Here is a 21204-nt window from a genome sequence, read left to right as displayed (position 1 = left end):
ATAAAATTAGAAATGAAAAAGGAGAAGTTATAATGGACACCGCAGGAATACAAAGCATCATAAGAGACTACTACAAGCAACTCTAATCCAATAAAATGGACAACCTGGTAGAAATGGACAAATTCTTAGAAAGGTATAACCTTTCAAGACTGAACCAGGAAGAAATAGAAAATATGAACAGACCAATCACAAGTAATGAAATTGAAACTGTAATTAAAAATCTCCCAACAAACAAAAGTCCAGGACCAGATGGCTTCACAGGTGAATTCTATCAAACATTTAGAGAAAAGCTAACACCCATCCTTCTCAAACCCTTCCAAAAAATTGCAGAGGGAGGAACACTCCCAAACTCATTCTACAAGGCCACCATCACCCTGATACCAAAACCAGATAGAGATACTACAAAAAAAAGAAAATTACAGACCAATATCACTGATGAATATAGATGCAAAAATCCTCAACAAAATACTAGCCAACAGAATCCAACAACACATTAAAAGGATTATACACCATGATCAAGTGGGATTTGTCCCAGGGATGCAAGGATTCTTTGACATATGCAAATCAATCAATGTGATACAACATATTAACAAACTGAAGAAGAAAAACCATATGATCATCTCAACAGATGCAGAAATAGCTTTTGACAAAATTCAACACCCATTTATGATAAAAACTCTCCAGAAAGTGGGCATAGAGGGAACCTACCTCAACATAATAAAGGCCATATATGACAGACCCACAGCCAACATCATTCTCAATGGTGAGAAACTGAAAGCATTTCCTCTAAGATCAGGAACAAGACAATGCACTCTTGCCACTATTATTCAACATAGTTTTGGAATTCCTAGCCATGGCAACCAGAGAAGAAAAAGAAATAAAAGGAATACCAATTGGAAAAGAAGAAGTAAAACTGTCACTGTTTGCAGATGACATGATACTATACCTAGAAAATCCTAAAGATGCCACCAGAAAACTACTAGAGCTAATCAATGTATTTGGTAAAGTTGCAGGATACAAAATTGCACTGTTGGTGGGAATGTATATTGATACAGCCACTCTGGAGGTTCCTTAAAAAACTAAAAATAGAATTATCATATGACCCAGGAATCCCACTACTGAACATATACCCAGAGAAAACCATAATTCAAAAAGACACATGCACCCCAATGTTCATTGCAGCACTATTTACAATAGCTAGGTCATGGAAGCAACCTAAATGCCCATCGACAGACAAACAGATAAAGAAGATGTGATACATATATACAATGGAATATTACTCAGCCATAATAAGGAATGAAATTGGGTCATTTGTAGAGATGTAGATGGACCTAGAGACTGTCATAGAGTGTGAAGTAAGTCAGAAAGAGAAGAACAAATATTGTATATTAATGCATATATGTGGAATCTAGAAAAATGGTACAGATGAACAGGTTTGCAGGGCAGAAATAGAGACACAGATGTAGAGAACAAATGTATGGACACCAAGGGGGGAAAGTGGGGGTGGGTGGTGGTGGGCTGAATTGGAAGATTGGGATTGACATGTATACACTGATGTGTATAAAATAGATAACTAATAAGAACCTGCTGTATAATAAATAAATAAATAAAATTGAAATAAAAAAAGAAAGAGCAGAGATTACACAGGGTTATGAATACCAAGAGGTGGGGATCACGTGGTCCATTCTATAGTGTGTCTAACACAGGCTCCTCATTGGTTGTGCAGTGAAGCCCAGACCCTCGGTAGAGGCAGGAGAGCACATTGGATATGAGTAGCAGTGAGTATTTGGACAGAATTAAGTTAGGGTCTTGAACAGACCACTTTCTGCATGATTGTGTGAAGGTCTTAAACTCTCTAGGTCACTATTTGCTCAGATGGGGTTGGTAATAGAATAGTACCTACCTTATGTGGTCATGGTAATGATAAAGGGGAATATTAAGGTTCATAGAAGACCTAATAAAGATTAAGAACCCAAAGATGTTGGTTTTGCATATAAAACATTCAGTAATCTTTGTTATTATTTCTTCTCCAGGCTTATATTTATCATATCTTCCAACTCCCTATATTTTCCCTTGGGCTCTAGCCCCTATGAATTACAGGACATTTTCCCAATGCACTGGGCTCCTTGATGTGGCAGTATTTTCATCTGTGCTTTTCTCAGCGATCAGACTGTGTCCCCTGCTTCCTTCTCTCTTCTTCAGGAATCAACTGAACAACACGTCTTGTGAAGCCTTCTATGACCTCGGGATACTTGGGTGTCCCCCACCCCCATACCAACTCTGGTCCCACAGCACCCTCTATTTGATTGCCTACTTGTGTGTCTTCTCCACTGAATTCTTGAGAGCAGGTTCTGTGTCTTTCCTTTTAGAGTCCTAGACACCTCGCAGAGTCGTCTGGGACTTTGTAGGTGCTCAGTTTCTGTTTTGGGAAATAATAAAATTATGGTAAAAACCATTTTATATACACGATATGAGTGAGGTTGATAGGGCAGATGGCATGATTGAAACATAGAGAAACTAAATGATTTTCCCAAGATCACATGATGAATAAATGGTGAAGCTGGAGACAGAACAGCTCTGCTGATTCCATATCCATAGAGTGACCTTTTAGGAACAAGGGAATACTGAGAGCCTAAGGGGAATGACATAGAATACTTCTCTAAACCTCTTTTGTGGGAATAAGACATTTTGTAAAACAAAAGAGGTCTCAGAAAACTCAAGGCCTGTTACTTAATTGGTCAGTGAGTTGCCTGGCCATTTGGAATAACAAGCGGATGAACTTGTGCCCTGAGAATCTTCCGTGGTACTGTCCTGGGAAGTTCAAAAGCAGGCTGTGTGATGGGAGAGACATAACTCATGAAAATGATCATCAGTGTTTCCTCTGAATAGGCCAATTATTTCACTGCTCCTCTGTTGAATAGAAATCAGTAATAAACATGGAAGGAAAGGAAAAGGAAATCAGCTAAGTAGCCTGTTGAATGGCGCACAAGCAGAAAAGCAGAAGCCCATGAGAGATTTCTAAAAACGTAATAAATAAAACTCTTTAGTCAAGTTAACAGAATAGTTATCTCATGTATGCTTAAGTTAATAGAAGTAATTTCATACGTTTTAGAGTTTGGTGAGGGTTTTTATTTTCTTCTAAATATCATTGATTTTGACATGTCAGTTCATTGAAAGTCTTCTTTTTTCTGTTTTTCTTATTTTATAAGTAGGATTGTGGCTACCTTAATGGAACTACATAAACACAAAACAAACAAAGGAAAAAATGTATCTCACCATCTGCAGTAAGTCACACTGTCTTTATTTGTCTATGTTTGCCCTTAATCTCCACATTGGCACGTGTCCATCGTTTTTACATTCTTGTAGTTCCAATACTGGTATAATTTTACAGTAAAATTCTTTAGAATTCAGGCCTTTGAAGAGAGGTTTGGTGATAGATACAACCATGGTCACACCAACATATTCAGTGATCCAGTATATTTACTGCAGGACTTTGCATGCTTAACTGGTGTGCATGGCTCTTCTCTCCAGGATGGGAGGTGTTGGCTGTAGAAGCCAATGAGAGCTCAAAGTGCAAGTGTAGTAGGTAATAATGGTGATTGTTATTATTGTAGTCATTACAGTTGCTACCATTTGTTGAGTTATAAAATGAGCTATGTACCCTACATGCATTCTCTTATTTAATCCTCACAACAGCTTATTAAAGTGGTACTGGTATTATTGACATTTCTACATATGAGGAAATTGAGGCTCACCAGTGTTAAGTAACTTTCCCGAGGTTATTTGCTTAATGAGTTGCGAGGTCAGGACTTGAAGAAAGTCAGTCTGACCCAAAGCCCCAGTTCTTGTCTAATAATCTGCCTCAACTTAAGTCAACGTGACTGGTGTTCTCATGTCAAATTCTTCCATCCGCTTAAATCATTCAGTGTTGAGCTATTGATCACCTGCTATGTGCCAGTCAGTCCTTAGGTAGTTATGGCCCCCTTTGTCTGGAGCTGTCACTTCTTATCACTCCCAGAGGAAAACTGGTCACTGGAATCTTTGACAGCTCCCTTTTCTCATGAATTACCGTCTCCTGCCCTCACCATGGGTGGAAGGGCTTTGGAGAGGCAGAGGAGGATGCTTTAAATACTGAGGAGTTGAGGGTCCCTGACGGGCTAGAGATTCTGATGCAATTTAAAGCTATTCTTAGTTTACTAGAATATAGAAGGAAACAAATGATAACAACAGCCCAACTTGGGAAACTGGAAACCTGCTTGGGCTCAGGGCAATAGAAACACGGTTAATAGCTATGTGACCTTGGGCCTCGAGCTCTTTATCTTTCTCTGAAGCCTCAATTTCCTTGTCTTTAAAATGAAAGTAGTACTTCCATTTATTTTAAAGTATTAATGTGAGGATTAAATTATATATTTAATGTGGAGTGGTAGAAACATCAAGTGTACCTTCCCTCTATTTCAGAGGTCAACAAACTACAGCCCAGGGCCCAAATCCATCCTGCCCCCGTTTTTGTAAATAAAGTTTTGTTGGAACACAGGTACACCCATTCATTGGGAATTGTCCATGGTTGTTTCTCTCTGCAATGGCAGAGTTGAGTTGTTGCAGTAGTGACCATGTGACCCACAAAGCCAAAACACATTTACTATCCTGACCCTTTACAGAAAAATATTGCCAGTCTCTGCTCTATATGTTCAAGCTTTGTCAACTAATTTACAGAGGCTGGTTTCTTATAGAAGCAATAACACTAATAGAGTCACATCTTTTGAGATAAGGTATTCTGAGTCATGTCAATGCTGGTCAATTTGTTTAACAGTGTCATAATTTAAGACCTAATCTTTTACTTAGCGTGGAGGCTTTGGTCCAGCAAGGGACCATGGATGCATTGTGGTCTAATGGCAAAGCTGGTGGGCTTTTGAAACAGACCAATTTGAGTTTAAAAATCCAGGCAGGATCCTATTTCTTATGTGACTTTGTATAGATCACTTACCTCTCTGAGTCTTTGTTTTGTCACCTGGAAACGTGGGTAATGCTGTCTTAAGAGTTGTTGTAAGCTTAGGGATTTATGGAAGAAGAACCTTGAACAGTGCCTAGAACAGAATAGGCACCTGATAAGTGGTGGCTGTGATTATTATGATTATTCTCTCCATCTCAGAGTGAGTGAAGATTGTGGGAAGTTATATGAAAATATTTAGCCCTTAAGGAAAGCTTCTAATGGAGTAAGAAATACCTGACCGTAGACGAGAGAGAAGAGATGAGGAACATCGCAAGGAATGAAGTTGAAGACACCTTTTCCTTGAATAGTGAGGCTTCCAGAATGTTGAACTGAGCAACACAGGAGTCTTCAGTGATCTCGCCTGGCTGCACAAGGCTCATGATAGAGGATAATCTGGGGGCGGGACTTCCCATTCATGGCAGAGTGTGTTTAAGAGGAAGGGAGGGATACCTTTGCATTTAAAAACTCATCTCTACTTTGGAAATTCACATAGCGTTAATAATTTTTTGTTTTTTGCTTCTGTGATTTGGCATGATGAGCTGTGAGATCACAGGGAATCTGTTACTTAATGACTCTGGTTTTGCTCATTCATTCCACATACATTTAGTGAATAATTTCCATGAGACAGGCACCTTGCTAGGCACCCAACAAACAGCCGTGGATGAGGGTTCCTGTGTGTGACACACATAAAAGAGCCATTACAAGTGATGGGTGTACTGAAGGAAAAGTGCACGGTGCTGAAGGCCTATGACATGGGCTTCTGGTCTTACTCAGGATTCGAGGAAGCCCTCATCCCTGGAGGAAGAAAATGTTAAGGTAGTAAGAGAGGTCCAGGAGGAGTTACCTAGGTGAGGAGAGAGGACATGAGCATCCTCTCCAGAGTAAAGGATCTATGCAACATCAGAAGGAAGCCTTCAAGAAGTTGAATTGAAAGAAACCCTCACCAAGAGGAAATGTACGTGTATGAGCATATAAATATCCTTTTATTTTCAAGATTTGGAAAGAGAGACATATTTTCAAAGACATCATCTCTCCAGCCTGAAATGTTCCAGTTCATCCAATTTACATAACAAGGCATGTTATACAATACATCACAGAACATATATTAAGTGAAAAGGTTAATGTTGAAGAGGATTAATTTCTTCTTCCCTAGCAACACAGACCTAATTAAATCTTTCCAGAAGCAGATGGACAATTCCGCCCTCCAAATCAAGATATTTATGTAAATATCACTGAGCTAATTGATACTCAGCTGAATCAAAGGAAGGTAAACAACACACTTTCATGGTGTCAACAGTTGTGAGTTTGATTTACTGCATTAATGACTTCCTGGAATGAGCTATTATCCAGAGTAAAAGAGATTCTGGGATCTCATTTATTTTCTTGATTATTAGAGTCATGTACAGAGTGAGCCCTGTTTATAGGAAGTATCCAAGTTAGAAGACGGGAACTTTGCACAGGGCTCCTCGGTCCAGAGGCAAGAGCCTCTACTGAGAAGTTGTGGTTCTGCATGAATGTTCAATGATGTGCTGAAGAGAAGGGTTAAACGGGGGACCTCCCATCATTAAATAGCAGCTCCAGTGAGTCAGGTGCCGTGCACTGGGGAAGAGCCTGGACTGAGTGAGATTTTAGAGTTCAAAGTCCAGTGCTTGCCTTTTCCATCATTGACTATATGTTTTTGGTGGGTTACAACTTCTCAGCTCTCTCTTGTCTCAAATAAATGGAGGGACTAGCACCTACTGGAACATGCCCAGGATTGTAGATTTGGAAGTAAATAAGAGAGTAGGTAGGAGGTGCACTGTGAGATATGGATGACTAAGCAGACATTATTATTATTATTATAAAGGTATTAATATTTGCATTTTATTACATCATGTCTCCACCAGGTCATGCCAGCCTTCAGGTGAAATGGTCATTCTCTCCCTCCAGTCTCACTGGCCACCTTTTAGATCCTCAAATTTTTCCCTTCTTCAGGCCTTCTGGAATGTTCTTCCTCCCACTGTATGCAAGACTAGCTCCTCAATAATGCAGGATTCACTGAAAATGTCCTCTCGGGAAGTTCTTCTTCATTCAATCTAAATAGATGTTCCTCCCTATTTTTACTTCATTACCACATCTTGCTTTATTTTCACGTAACGTGGCATCATTTTTTTTTATTGTTATTTATTTATGGCCGCGTTGGGTCTTCGTTGCTGCACACGGGCTTTCTCTAGTTGTGGCGGTCAGGGGCTACTCTTCATTGCGGTGGCTTCTCTTGTTGCAGAGCACAGGCTCTAGGCACGTGGGCTCAGTAGTTGTGGCTTGCGGGCTCAGTAGTTGTGGCTTGCGGGCTCTAGAGTGCAGGCTCAGTAGTTGTGGCACACGGGCTTAGTTGCTCTGCAGCACGTGGGATCTTCCCGGACCAGGGATCGAACCTGTGTCCCCTGCATTGGCAGGTGGATTTTTAACCACTGCGCCACCAGGGAAGTCCCACGTGGCATCATTTATTTGTGGTAAGTTACGGCGTATTTCCTTATTTTCTTGGTTAAGGTATATCTCTCCTATTAGTCTGTAAGTTTATTTCTACATTTCCCTCCACACTTCCTTCTCCCCCGATCACCACACAGCTGGGGTTTTACGCTCTGAGGGGGGACGTTTAGCTTGGCATCCCCTGAGGGCTAAATCCTGTTCCTCTCTTTGTTCCTTCCTGTGCACAAGACTAAGAAGCTGTGCAGAATAGCAGTTAAAGGCCTGCAATTTTGAGGAAGAGTCCCTGGGTTCAAATCTCTCTCTCTGTTTCCTCATGCGTAGAATAGAAATAAAAATACCACCTTCTTTACTGGGGTGCAAGCATGCTTAGAATAGCATCAGGCATAGAATGAGCAGTCAGTAAACACTGCCCATCATTACGATGGTTGCTATGATGATTTCTCTCTTTAAGGAGAGACCTGGCTCCACATCTGACTCACTTTTCATTTCTGCAGAGCCCTCCATTCTAGGCTCCTGTGCCCTCCCCACAGTTCAACCTTTTCAGCCTTTTGCTTTTTTAAAACTGTCCTAGGCCTGGATGGGATCCACTACCCCCATTTGGGTCTCTGTTTTGAAATGAAATTGACAGTCTCTCAGGCAGCAGGTGTATTTGTTAAACAGACTGGAGCTGTCTAGCATTAAACTGAGACAAAATCGCTGTTCCTGTGAACCCAGTTCGCTACATCTGTTCTCTTCTGCCCAGAAACACCCATCCCTCAATTTTTCTGCCATCGTTTCACGTTTCTACCTATAGACCAACTCCCAGAATATTTCCCCCTCCTTAACTGGCCTTCTCTGCCTCTGATCCACCTGAAAAGGCTGCAGGAAGACAGGGAAGCTCTTTGTTCTTCTCCATCGTCAATGTTCAGCGGGAACTGGGGAGGATTCTGATAAGCGCTGTGCCTCCCCTGATGTCATTGTGACCTTGTTGGTGCTGGGGAGGCCCAACCGAGGCTACCGGTTAGTGTCCAGGGAGGGGGCAACGTGCTTCACGCTGAACGTCAACTATAATTATTACCATTTCCGGAGTGCAGGTAGGGAGTCTGAGTCTCAGGGAGGTTAAGTGCTTTTCCAGGGTCAGGCAGCGAAAGCCAAGGACAAAAACAAAACGGACCAGTATAACAGGTTGAGAACCAGTACAGCCTAAGGGTCAAAGGAGGACTCATTGGACTCAGGATAACCTGCGGTTCCTGTCTGTAGGCACTGTCCTCGGGACCTGGGACAGGTGGCTTAGCCTCTCAAAGCTTCCGTGTTCTCATCTGTCAAGTCCGTGTCTATAAGGCCCGCCTCAAAGTGCCGGCTGGAGGATTCCTTGGGACGATGCGTGTGTTTTGCACCATGGCAGGCAGCGTGTCTGTAAAGGACCCACCCTGCCTGGCTCCAGAGCAGTGCTCTTTTCCAAGCTTCACGACTGCTGGCCACTCCTTACATCTTCTGTTCCGTATGAGCGCCCGCATCCAGCTGTTCCTTCACCTGCCTTGTCAAATTCTTGACCCCCGCGCAAGTCAGAATGGTCACTCTCTCTATATGCCCGGTGCCCTTTTCCAGTCCCTCAGTGTCAGAGCCTAATTCACTTTGCTTAGTTTTCTGTCTGTCTTCCCCGTGGAGCCTGGGTGCCTGTAGGACACTGGCTAAGTCGTCAGCAAGCTGAGCTCCTTATACTGTGACGTGTTCCAGGGACTGGATGGAGGGAGCATATACTGCACTGAGTTCAGGGGTACCAGTCTTTCACTGTGTGACCTTAGGAGAGCTGTGTCACCTCTTTGGAACTTCCGTTTCCCTGTTTTGCAAAATAAAACTTGTAGTAGTTTCCTAGCACTGCTGTAACAATACCACAAACGGGTGACTTAAAACAACAGAAATTAATTTTCTCACAGTTCTGGAAGCTACAAGTCTGAGATCAAGGTGTCGGCGCGGCCGGCTCCTTCTGGAGGTACTGAGGGAGACTCTGGTCCATGCCCCTCTTTCAGCCTCTGGGGGGTGCTGTCGGTTGTTGACAGTCTTTGGCTTGTGGCAGCAGGCCTCCATCTCTGCTTAGCACTCTCCCGCGTGTGTCTCCGTGTCCAGATTTCCCTTTTCTTCTGACGATACCGGTCATTTCATCAATACCCGCCCGTATCCACTGTGAACTCATCTTAACTTGCTGACATCTGCAAAGACCCTTTTTCCAAGTAAGTTCACATGTACTGGCGGTTAGGAATGAAACAGATTTTTACGGGACACAATTCAACCCACAGCAGAATTATAATCAACAGTAACTATGATGCCTATTACTTAGTAACTGCATTTACATGTTGTGATTTGATATTTATATGCACTACCTCTTTTACTTCTCATATGGGTTGTATTATTATTTCTGGTTTACAAGTGAGGAAACAAAGACCTCCTGTTAAGTACTTTGCTCAAGGTCACAGAGATAGACAGCGGAGCTGGGGTACAAATGCAAACAGACTGCAGTGCTTACACCTTTAAGCTTGATATCACTTGGGAAACAGCGTCTCCCTTGTGGTGTGGGTGAAATGGGATAATGCACATGAGATTAGAGTTTAGTGCCTGCCATGTGGCAACTGCTCTGCATAGGAGTTGCATTCCAATCTGTGCCGTGTTTCTCAGCGGCCCTGCACTTCCGCGTTTCCACACCCTCACCAGGCCGCCTCCTTTCCACCGTCTTCTCTCAGCTCTCATCGCATCCTTGACATCTCCCCTTGGACGTCTGATGGGCATCTCAAACCTAACGCGTTCATAAGGGACCTACTGATTTTCCTCTCCAAATCTGCTCCCCACTCCCAGGCCTTCCTCACCTTAGTAAACGACAGTGCCATCCCCAGAGTAGCTCAGGCTACACACTTCAGAGTTAGGTTTGCTCCCTCTTTACATGCACAGCCCATTCTCTTCCATCAGGAAGTCCTGTCCATCTTACTGCAAAATACATCTTACCACGCTCAGCGCAACAGTCCCCATTCAGATCACCTCATTTCTCACCTTGACAGAAGCCAAGAGTTCTTTCTCCCTGGTCTCCGTGCTTCCAGCCTAGTTCCTCTGCAGCCCATTCTCCACACAGGGGGTGAGCAAGTGATGTGTTTAAAGATAATGCAGATAGTGTCAGCATTTCTCTAAAACCCTTCAGTGTCTTCCCAGCCCACTTAGTATAAGATTCAGAGCCACGGATCTGAAGGCCGTAGCTGCCGCCTGCTCTGGGACCTCAGCTCCCCACACCCCACTCTCACCACACCAGGTTTTCTCCATCCCTAGAACAGGTCAAGCTCGTTTCTGTCTCAGAGGCTTTGCGAGAGCTATTCTTTTTGCTTAGAAAGTTCTTTCTCCCATTCTGGTCACCGTTCAGCCTTCAGCCCAAACATCTCCTCAGATTTTGAGGGTATGGCCTTGCTGTAAATCAACGCTTCATCCCCAGGACTGAGAATAGTGCTTGGTATACAATAGGTACTCAAGAGATATTTGTTGACCTAATGGAATAGAAGGGATGTGAATTCAGGGGCTATTTCTCATCCTTAGTGCTCGTAGTAGGCCCATGGCCCATGGTAACTATTTTTTTAGTGAATGAAAACATGTTTGTTAGATGTGGGTTGCAGACTGAACTTGGGTAAAGAAGCCAGTATGTCTTTTGTGTTCTCCACTTAGCTTTCATGTTGTAGCCTCTGGTTTAGAGGAGACAGATGCCCCTAATTTTCTAACATGCTCCTAAAGGATGGTCTTTCTAATTCCCTGCTGTGTGTCATTCAGGCTGCATTTCAGTGGTAAGCAGGGCTGGGGAAGCTGGAAATGGGGCTGCCTTTCTCTATTGGGGAAAAGTTACTGTTCGGTCTGGCTACTGCTTCACTGCTGGCCATAGCCTGGTAATTTCAGCCCTCAGCGAAACAGATGGACAACGGTTCTGATGAAGTGAAGATATTCACGGAAATATTACTGAGCAAATTGACGCTCAGCTGAATTAAAAGAAGGGAAACAAGACGGGAACACGATATTAACAGCTGGGAAGATAATTTACTGCATTAATGACTTTTCCTGGCAAGCTGTTCTTGGGAGGACAGAGATCCAGGATCGAGTTCATTTTCTTGATGAGTGAAGCTGAATGCAGAGGTGACACCTGGTACATGAAGCCCGATAAATCATATAACTCGTAAATCACCTGGCCCTGATGCGAAAGTCCCCAGTGCTCACATCAGATGCTTTTCCCATGGAGGACCGGCTTTCAGTAGGATTTAAATAGTCTTATTGTTCTCATTCGTCACTTTCTTTGAAAGCCTACTGTGTGTCACTTTGCTGGGTGCTGAGACTAAAAAGATAAAAGGGATTCAGCCACCCTTCTGTGACTGTAGTCTGTCTAGAGGGACAGAGGTGTAATGCGGATGGTACAGGAGACATTGCTAGAAATGCCCACAGTGGGAGTACAGAGGAGAAGGTGGTCAGTTCTTGCACTGGGCTGGGGATCATGTAGGCTTCCTAAAGGAGGTGACACTTACGAACATTAGTAAGAGCTCAACATAGATGAACAGGTCAGTCTGGGCAGAGGGCTCAGCAAGAATAGTAGGGCAGCTGTCCACCCTTGAACTGTCCATCACCTCCCAGAACAGTCACCTTGACCTGACAAGAGGAAAGGATCAGGAACAAGAGGATGTGGTGTGCCTTTGGGGAGTAATAGCAATGAGAAGCAGCAGAATGAATGAAGTAGAATGAAGTTCGGACAGTTATGAGTCGTAGGATAATAAGTGGACTTAAGGATGCAAGGGATGCGCTCTGAGAGATGAGACTGGAGAAGGAGCCAGAGCTGGGTGTGGAAGGGCATGTCAGGCAAAGCAGGTGAGACTCTCTCCGGCAGGTCTGGAGAGCCCCTGCATGATCTGGTTTACATATAAGAAAAAAATCTGCATGTGGAGTATGGATTCAGTCTTTATTTATCTTTTTTTTTTTTTTTTTTTTTGCGTCACGCGGGCCTCTCACTGTTGTGGCCCCTCCCGCTGCGGAGCAGAGGCTCCGGACGCGCAGGTTCAGCGGCCATGGCTCACGGGCCCAGCCGCTCCGCGGCACGTGGGATCTTCCCGGACCGGGGCACGAACCCGTGTCCCCTGCATCGGCAGGCGGACTCGCAACCACTGCGCCACCAGGGAAGCCCTGGATTCAGTCTTTAAAAAAAAAAAACTCAAAACAAAACAAAAACTAGAGATGAGAAGCAGACTAAGAGGCTAGAAATAAGGCAATAGTTATAGAACTAAAGTAGAAAAGCGGATGCAAGAAATGTAAAGGGGGAAAAAGGATGGAAACACAGCCACCAGTGGTTGTTACAATAGCAAACAGAGTTGGGATGACAGTCATGGCACACGAGTGGGCACAACACTCAATTGAATAAAATGGCATTTGTCAAACCTTAAGTAAAACAGTTCAACTCTCAGATGGAAGGGGAGGCAGGAGGAATGTCTGTTTCTCGAGTTACACGATGGACAATACTGAATGAATAGTGTACATTTCCCTCTCTCCAAAGTCACTCAACAAGGGTATCAGGTTGTGTGCTCTGCTGCAATGGGCTCCCTCTCCTGGGGTGACTAGGGACTGTCCATCCTACCCCTTCTTCCTGGTCTACACACCAGTGTGAACACCTTCCTGTCAGCTACCTTCAGCTGGAAGTCTCTTAGATACTCACGCTCACTGGTCCAATATTGAAGAAAGTACGAAGCTCTGGGTCCACCTCCACTGGCCATGTCTCATTTCCAATCTTCTCTGAGTCCTGAAGTTTCTATTTCCTAAATACGGTGTATCCTCCTCCATCCCATTCTTTTTTTTTTTTTTTAATTTATGTATTTTATTTTTGGCTGTGTTGGGTCTTCGTTGCCGCACGGGCTTTCTCTAGTTGCGGTGAGCGGGGGCTACTCTTCGTTGCGGTGCGCGGGCTTCTCATTGTGGTGACTTCTCTTGTTGCAGAGCACGGGCTCTAGGCGTGCGGGCTTCAGTAGTTGTGGCACGTGGGCTCAGTAGTTATGGCACCCGGGCTTAGTTGCTCCGTGGCATGTGGGATCTTCCCCGACCAGGGCTCAAACCCGTGTCCCCTGCATTGGCAGGCAGATTCTTAACCACTGAGCCACCAGGGAAGCCCCATCCCATTCTTGATTACTATTTCCTTTTGTATTAGTTTCCTTGGGCTGCCGTAAACAAATTACCATAAACTGGTGGCTTAAAGCAAATGAATATATGTATAACTGAATCACTTTGCTGTACCCCTGAAACTAACGCAACATTGTAAATCAACTATACTCCAATAAAATTGAAAAAAACAACAACGTAAATGTATTCTTTCGCAGTTCTGGAGGCTAGAAGTCTGAAATCGAGATGTGGGTATGGTCATGCTCTCTCTGAAGGCTCTTCCTTGTTTATTCGTAGCTTCTGGAGGTTGCCAGCAATCCTTGGCATTCTTTAGCTTGTAGGTGCATCACTACAATTCCTGCCTTGTCACATGGCCTTCTCCCTGGGTGTGTCTCTGTGTCCAAATTTCCCAGTTCTTCTAAGGATACCAGTTGTTGGATTGGAGCCCCTATCCAGTATGACTTTGTCTTAACTTGATTACATCTGCAAAGACCTTCTTTTCAAATAAGGTCATGTTCACACACAAGGGATTTGGACTTGTACTTATGTTTTTGGGAGACATCATTTAACCTCAAACCCCTTGGTTCCAACCTTCCCTATCTCTTGAATGGGCAGATGGAATGGTTTGCCAACTACTGTTCTTATGTCCAGTAACATTTTGCTTTCCACTTCACTTTGGAATTCATTCTGCTGCCAGAGGGAACTTTCTAAAATACATATCTTGTTCTGTCATTCTCTTGCTTAAAACCTTTCTGTGCTTTATCAAGTTCAAATTCTCTATCAAGATTAGGCATTTGGTTATCTGGTCCTTACCAGTCTTTCTAGATTTGTTTCTCAAGTCCTGTGCTCCAGAAAAGATAAAATACTTGCTACTTCATGGATACTATAGCCTCTTTATGTCTCTGGACCTTTCTTCCTCCTGATTTCACTGCTGGAAATGTTTATCTTGCTTCATCTTCCTAGCAGTATCTAATAATCTTATACATCTTAGCTCAGGCATCAAATCCATTATGTGCAAGGTGATATTTCCTCACTCTACATGGAGAACAGACCACTCTGTTTTCTGTGTTCCCACTAACCCTAGTAGAAATTCATCAGAGCCCTTGTTACACATTATTGCACCCATTGGTTTACATATTCAAGCCCTTTGCTAGATGGTGAAAGTCTTGTTTTTGTATCTCTAGTGCCTAGCCCATTATAGTTATCAGTAAATATTTTTCACGTGAATGCATGGATAAATGTATGAATGAATGCAAGAGGTTCCATGCCTCCCTCTTCCTCAACCAAGCATTGGGAAGAGGTTGGCTAAAAAATTATTCTGGGTAACCCCATAATGTACACTTAACATATGTCAGGGCTCTTGGTCCAGACTAGAGCAATAATTGAAGGCTTATCGGGTGCTGGATTTTCTGTCGTTCTCTGATGAGGCTTTGTGGTGTTGGCCGTTGGCTGCACAGAAAACTTTCTGATCAAGCAAGATTAAGCTTATTAAAATAAAAGAACATCAAATAAGTCTCCATAGTGCCTCCAAAATAAAAGGTAAAGAGTGATTACTAGTACTATTTTAGGGTAGGTGACCTTCACGGTAGGACTTACAAGATGCGGAACTGGTTGGGTTTGGGCAGAGTTTATGAAATACAGAAAGTCCCTGACTTACGATGGTTAAACTTACCATTTTTCACTTTACGATGGTGGGAAAGCGAATCACATTCATTAGAAGCTGTGCTGTGAATTTTTAATTTTGATCTCTTTTCAGGCTAGTGGTATGAGATACCTCCCAGTCAGCCATGTGATCATAAACAACTGATACACTTAAAACCATTCTGTACCCGTCCAGCCATTCTGTTTTTCACTTTCAGTACAGTATTCAATAAATTACACGAGATATCCAACACTTTATTACAGAATAAGCTTTGTGTCAGACAGTTTTGCCCAACTATAGGCTAATGTAAGTATTCTGAGCACGTTTAAGGTAGCAACTACCATCCTACTTCTTGATTTTAGATACCCCAGAACTGTAAGTGGAAAAATACCATGTTTGCCTTTTGGTAACTGGTTTATTTCAGTTAGCATAATGTCCTTAAGGTTCATCCGCGTCATCATGTATTTCAGAATTTTCTTTTTTCTCCCCCAAGTTTTGAACAGTATTTTACTGTGTGGAATACACTAGGCTGCTTTTTAAGCATTCAGATTCCTGATCACCAGTCCAGATGTACGGAGTCAAAATTTCTTGGGATGGGGCTCAGGCATCTACATTTATAGCCTTTCCCAGAATTCTCACGCTTATTTACTTTTGAGAACTACTAGTTAACACCATGAGAAATACCCTGTTTGTTAAGACCATTATAAACTCCCACTTCATCCTAATAAGGTGCAAATAATTGCTGGAGAAAGAAACAAATATGATTAAATAGGGAGGAGCAAAGATGAAAGGGCATTTCAGAGCTCAAAATCTAGAGCAGTGGTGTTCTTAGGGAAGGAGTAGAGGCCAGTGTATCTGGCTCTGCCATGTCCTTGAAGTACCAGAATATCATTTCCTCTTCTTGTTCACATCGGGATGAGAATTAATTTTATAATTATCTCCACAAGCCATACAATTCTCATGGAAATCAGCCATGGGACAGGGTGTCCTGACTCTCCTGGGTGCTTAATCATATGCACATGAGAAATGTCAGATTTCTCACTGAGGTTAAAATGAACTGGAACAGCCTATAAGAGCTCTTTTTTTTTTTCTTTTTAATCTAATTTTAAGGAAATCTCTTTTTTTCCCCCACTGAATAATTCAAAAATTTTCAACTTGGATGTTTTAAATTTCTACTGAGCGTTCCATTTTCTCCTCCAAATCACAGAATTCTAGAGCCCTTTCCAAGTTATTATCTACTGGGCCATTTTCCAAAGAACAGGTTTGAAATGTAGCCAAGCTGCTGCATGGCAGAGCATGAAAAGTACCAGACTAGAAGCCCCGGTTCTGGGTCCCAGTCTCACTGCCTCACTAACCAGCTGAGTGGCCTTTAGTAAGTTTCTTTACCTGTCAAGTTTGTTTTTTCTCACTTTTCTTTAGCAGAGATCATAACCCCTCCCTCAGGATAAGGGTAACTCTTAAATGAGATAATGTGTGTGATGTGTCTGGTTTTATCACTGACATGAAATAAGTGGCTAATAAATACCGATTCCATTGCTTGATCGGTGCATTTCTTTATGTATTCAATCCACATCACTTTTGAGTTGGGAGATGATAGTTATAGAAAACCATTAGTGATTCAGTGTTTTTTGCTGTTTTGATGGGTGCAACCGTTCTGATGGTGATCAGAGGTGTGGGTGGTCTGGGGCAATGTTTCTCGAAACAAAATCACCTGAGGGACCTTATTAAAATGTAGTCTAAAGCTCAGGCCTGGGCTTCCGTAGTTCTGAAAAGGATCCAGGTGATGCCAGGGTTGCTAATCACAGATCAGTTTCCTCAGAGAGGAAAGGAGGAGCCTGGATGTGTTCTACGTGTGGCAGAAATGGGCCAGATGCTCAACCACCCCATCTCCTCCTCCTGGACAGTCCGGGGGTGCTAGCGTCCCTTGCCAGATGGACCATGTGGCTGGAATCTAGCCAGTGGACTAAAAGAGGAAGTAATGGACTCCTGATTATACAATGTCCCATGATATTCCTCCTCCTCTCTCTTTGCTTATCAGTGGGCTGTATGTAAAGGATCCAGTGGAGAGTTCCCAAGAGGGTCTAGAGGATGGTGTCACCACAAGACAGAAGGAGCTGTGATCCCAAAACCAATACTTAGAATGCTACTTACTGCTTGGAGTGCCTAGGTAGGCAGTGACCCAAGTAAGAAATAAACTTCGAATTAGTGTTTTCATCTTTTTTGGATATAGGAAACTAACACAGTGTTGTAAATCAACTATATTTCAATTAAAAAAAAAGAAATAAACTTTGGTTGTATTAGCCCACTGAGGTTTTGGTTGTTTGTTACAACAGCTGGTATAAATTCCCTAACGGATACAACAGGGGACTAAGCTGTGGATTCCCTTAGTCCTTGAGATGAGCTACATGGACGGCACTTCTGGCTCCATCTCCTCCAGCTTCACGCAGTCTCATTTCTCAACTCCAATGTGTCAAACGGCAATATTTTTCCGTGTGCCATCACTTGAAGAAGTTGAGAAACATTTTAAGTGAAAACAACCTGAGCTCAAGCGTTAGGAAGCCCTGGCATTCCATCCTAAGCACTGTTGGGTTTCATTACATCACCTCCATTCGTTTTCATCACCTCCCTTTGCCGCAGTTTTCTCAAGTGTCCCGGTCTACTTAATGTGACCATTTTATAAGCCAAATGTTAGAAAACTTCAGTATGCTTGGTAGTTTCAAGGGAAGGTAGATGGAGGGGGATCGTTTGATGGGAGCAGAAGAAATTTAGCCATAGACACAGCATAGTGGATGGCGGAGGCGAAAGAGCAGCTAAAGACTCGTGGGCTTGATTTACAAATGAGGAGTGGAACTCATTTTGAGAAATCAGTTGGGTGTCGTGGAATATTTATGGTCCCTGCTCCTGGCAAGCATTTCATTCAGCTAACGTGCCCTCATTTACAACCCAGCTCCCAGAGCCGGTGCATGCTGTCCGTCTCCTTCTCCTTCTCACGATTACAAGCAACGTTGCTGGCTACTTCCTGATGGAATTGTTCAATTCTCCTTGAATGTTCTGGGGTAATGGATTTTGTTCTCAACCATCAGACACCCTGGCATTTAGCTGAGTTTTGGTGCTGTCCTTATAGGTGGAATCGTTCAGGGACTGTGCTTCAGAGGCAGAAACATATTTCATAGAAGTTGTAGAACTATAGACTCACAGTGCTGGAAGCTTAGCGCCTCTACGTTTGACCTCTTCATTTCACAGATGGGGCCCCAGAAGGGAAAGTCACTTGCCTGAATTCATCTTACGATAGCACTAGACCATCTCCTGGTTAACCACAGAATGCAGTAACCATTACAATTCATTCTCTTTCTAGGGAGAACAGTGACCTCCAATGATGGGCTGACATTCAGTGGCTGCATATCTTATAATTACCACTGTGCATAGCCAAAAAGGTGCTCCATAAATGCTGCTGAAATTAAAATATCTGCCTTTATTTATGATTAAGCAGGTCCTCTCAAATAGGTATCATGAAACATTTATGGGGATGTAAGAAAAAAAATGTATGCTATATTATATTGAGCCAAGGAAGGAGTGCATCTCTTCACTATTTGATTTTCACCAGATAACTTTTAGACATGTTCTTATTTAACTCTATATAGAAGTTATTATTTTAAAGATTATTCACATGGTTTAAAGATTATTCAAAGTGGTATCATAAAGTGAAATAATAATGTAGGGATTGCAACCAAAAGTAAGATTGCCTGTGAAATTCTTTTTTGCAATTTGGGACTTTGGATTTGAATATTGGGACTCGGGGGACAAAGTTCTCGTCCACCTATAAAAATACACTCAATTCAGTATTAGCGTTCTTTATTAGTACGCAAAAGCAGGGAGTTCTCCTTTCCTTTCTTGGAGAAAACCAAGAATGCTTGCCTTTGATGAATAAGCAACATGTAATTCTTTTTGATAATTGAAAACAAATGATCTTTCCTTATAACTCTGTGGGAAAATAATAAGCTTTGAAACACAGAGTCCAAACTAATATATATGGCAAGGACAAGAGCATTAGACTCTTTAATTTAAATAGGTGAGCTGGCACATGGAAAGAGCAATGGGCTCTTAACCCTAGGTTCTTCATCTTAAATAAGAAAGTTATAGGGGACAAGCTTTGCAGCTCCCTCCAACTGGGACATTCTGTGATTGAAGGTCAGTGATTCAGGTAAGCGGTAGCACAGGAAGATGGGTTTTCATTATAGGCATGGGAGCCACGCAGACCTGGATTTGATTCCTGCTTCCATTGCTTGTTGAGAAATCTTGGGTAAATGGCTCAACTTCCCTGAGTCTTGAATCTCCCTCTTTTATTTTTCTTAAAATGTAAGGAGAGTATTAAAAATGCCCATCTTGCAAGGTGACTGTAAAACTCAATAACAGAAGGTTACTTTCCTAAGTAGGTATTATGGAATACCTAATAAATGGTTTGTCCGAAGTCACAGAGTCTATTAGAAGCAGAGTAAGCACTTGAGCCCAGTTTCTCGGACTTCCAGTCCATTGAGCTTTGCATTATACTTAATTGCCCTTAGGTGATATTAAGGATGTCAGAAGTGTCACAAATTAAGAGTGTTAAGAACTTGCTGAGGAAGTCCTTGCTCCTGTTCTCAGCTTAGCCTCCCATCTTATCTGCTCTGGTTCAAGCCCTAAGCATTGCTCACCTGTGCTCTTGCATTATTCTCCTCGCTAGTCTCCCTTTCTCCAGTATCTTTCGTTGTAATCCACACTCCATCCTGTAGCCAGAGTCATCTTCCTAAAGTGATTATTAAAGGTCACACCAATGTGTATGGCGTGACCTTCTATGGCTTCCTTTCAACTAAGAATAAAGTCCAAGGTCTTTGTTGAGGTGTCTTAGGCAGGGTCTAATCGGAAAACAGAGACCACTTGAACATTTAATACAGAGGGTTTTTAATGCAGGGAATTAGTTACAGAGGTGATTGCATTGCTGAGAAGGCAGACAAGGGACAGAGGCGACCCAAAGTTTAGTGACAGGGGGACAGTAGCACCAGCCCAAGGCCAGAGGTACAAAGGGAGGAGGTGGCATTACTGGCACTCAGGGACCAGGGTAACCTGAAAGCTGGAACCATCATGGGAAGGTCCGTCTGATGATGGAGGGACCAATGGAGGAGACACACCACACGAAGGTACCACATGAAGCAGAGAGTAATGGGAAGAAATCCTGGTAGCTTTCCCCATCTCCTTACTGTCCCTAGCCCTCCTCTCCCATTGTCTGAGGCCAGCTAGAAACCAGTTGATACAGGAGCCTGCAGGACCAGCCTCCCTGTGATTCAGAGCAGAACAAGCAGGATGAGGACAGGGTTTGCCTAGAACCCACACTATGGCTTTTATACCCACATCTCTAGACCTGGCCTGCAAACCTGTTTGCTCTTTGATGCTCCACACCTTATAGAATCTCTTCCTGAAAGTTTCTCTCCCTTAACACTAAGATGCTTAGCAAGCACCCACTCAATCTTCATGACCTGTTTTTTTTTTTTTTTAACTACATCGGCTCCGCTGCAAAGACTTTCTTGAACATTGAAGAAGCAGCCAATCAGCCTCACTGAATGAACCTGTCATAGTGCACTGTAATCATTTTTCATTCACATCTACATCTCATATTTGAAGTCAAGGACTACATCTAATGTCTCTTGCATTCTCAGCATTGAGCACAGGAACTGGTACATAGTAGGTCCTCAACAAGTGTTTATAGAGTGGACCAATGAAAGACCACTCTGACTTCTGTGATCCAGAGTCAAGATAATTGGATCCATATAAGATTAGTTATTTGTCTAAATCCAATAACCACCTGTATTGGTCAGCTAGGGCTGCCATAATAAAATACCACAGACTGGGTGGCTTAGAAGGTAGAAATTAATTTCTTGCAATTCTGGAAGTTGGAAGTCTTAAGATCAAGGTGCCCGCAGGTTTGGTTTCTCCTGAG

The sequence above is a fragment of the Leucopleurus acutus genome (assembly GCF_964270905.1).
Source record: "Leucopleurus acutus genome assembly, chromosome: 17".
Taxonomy (NCBI): Eukaryota; Metazoa; Chordata; class Mammalia; order Artiodactyla; family Delphinidae; genus Leucopleurus; species Leucopleurus acutus.
The sequence above is the reverse complement of the archived record's forward strand: the minus strand, read 5'-3'. Positions refer to the sequence as shown.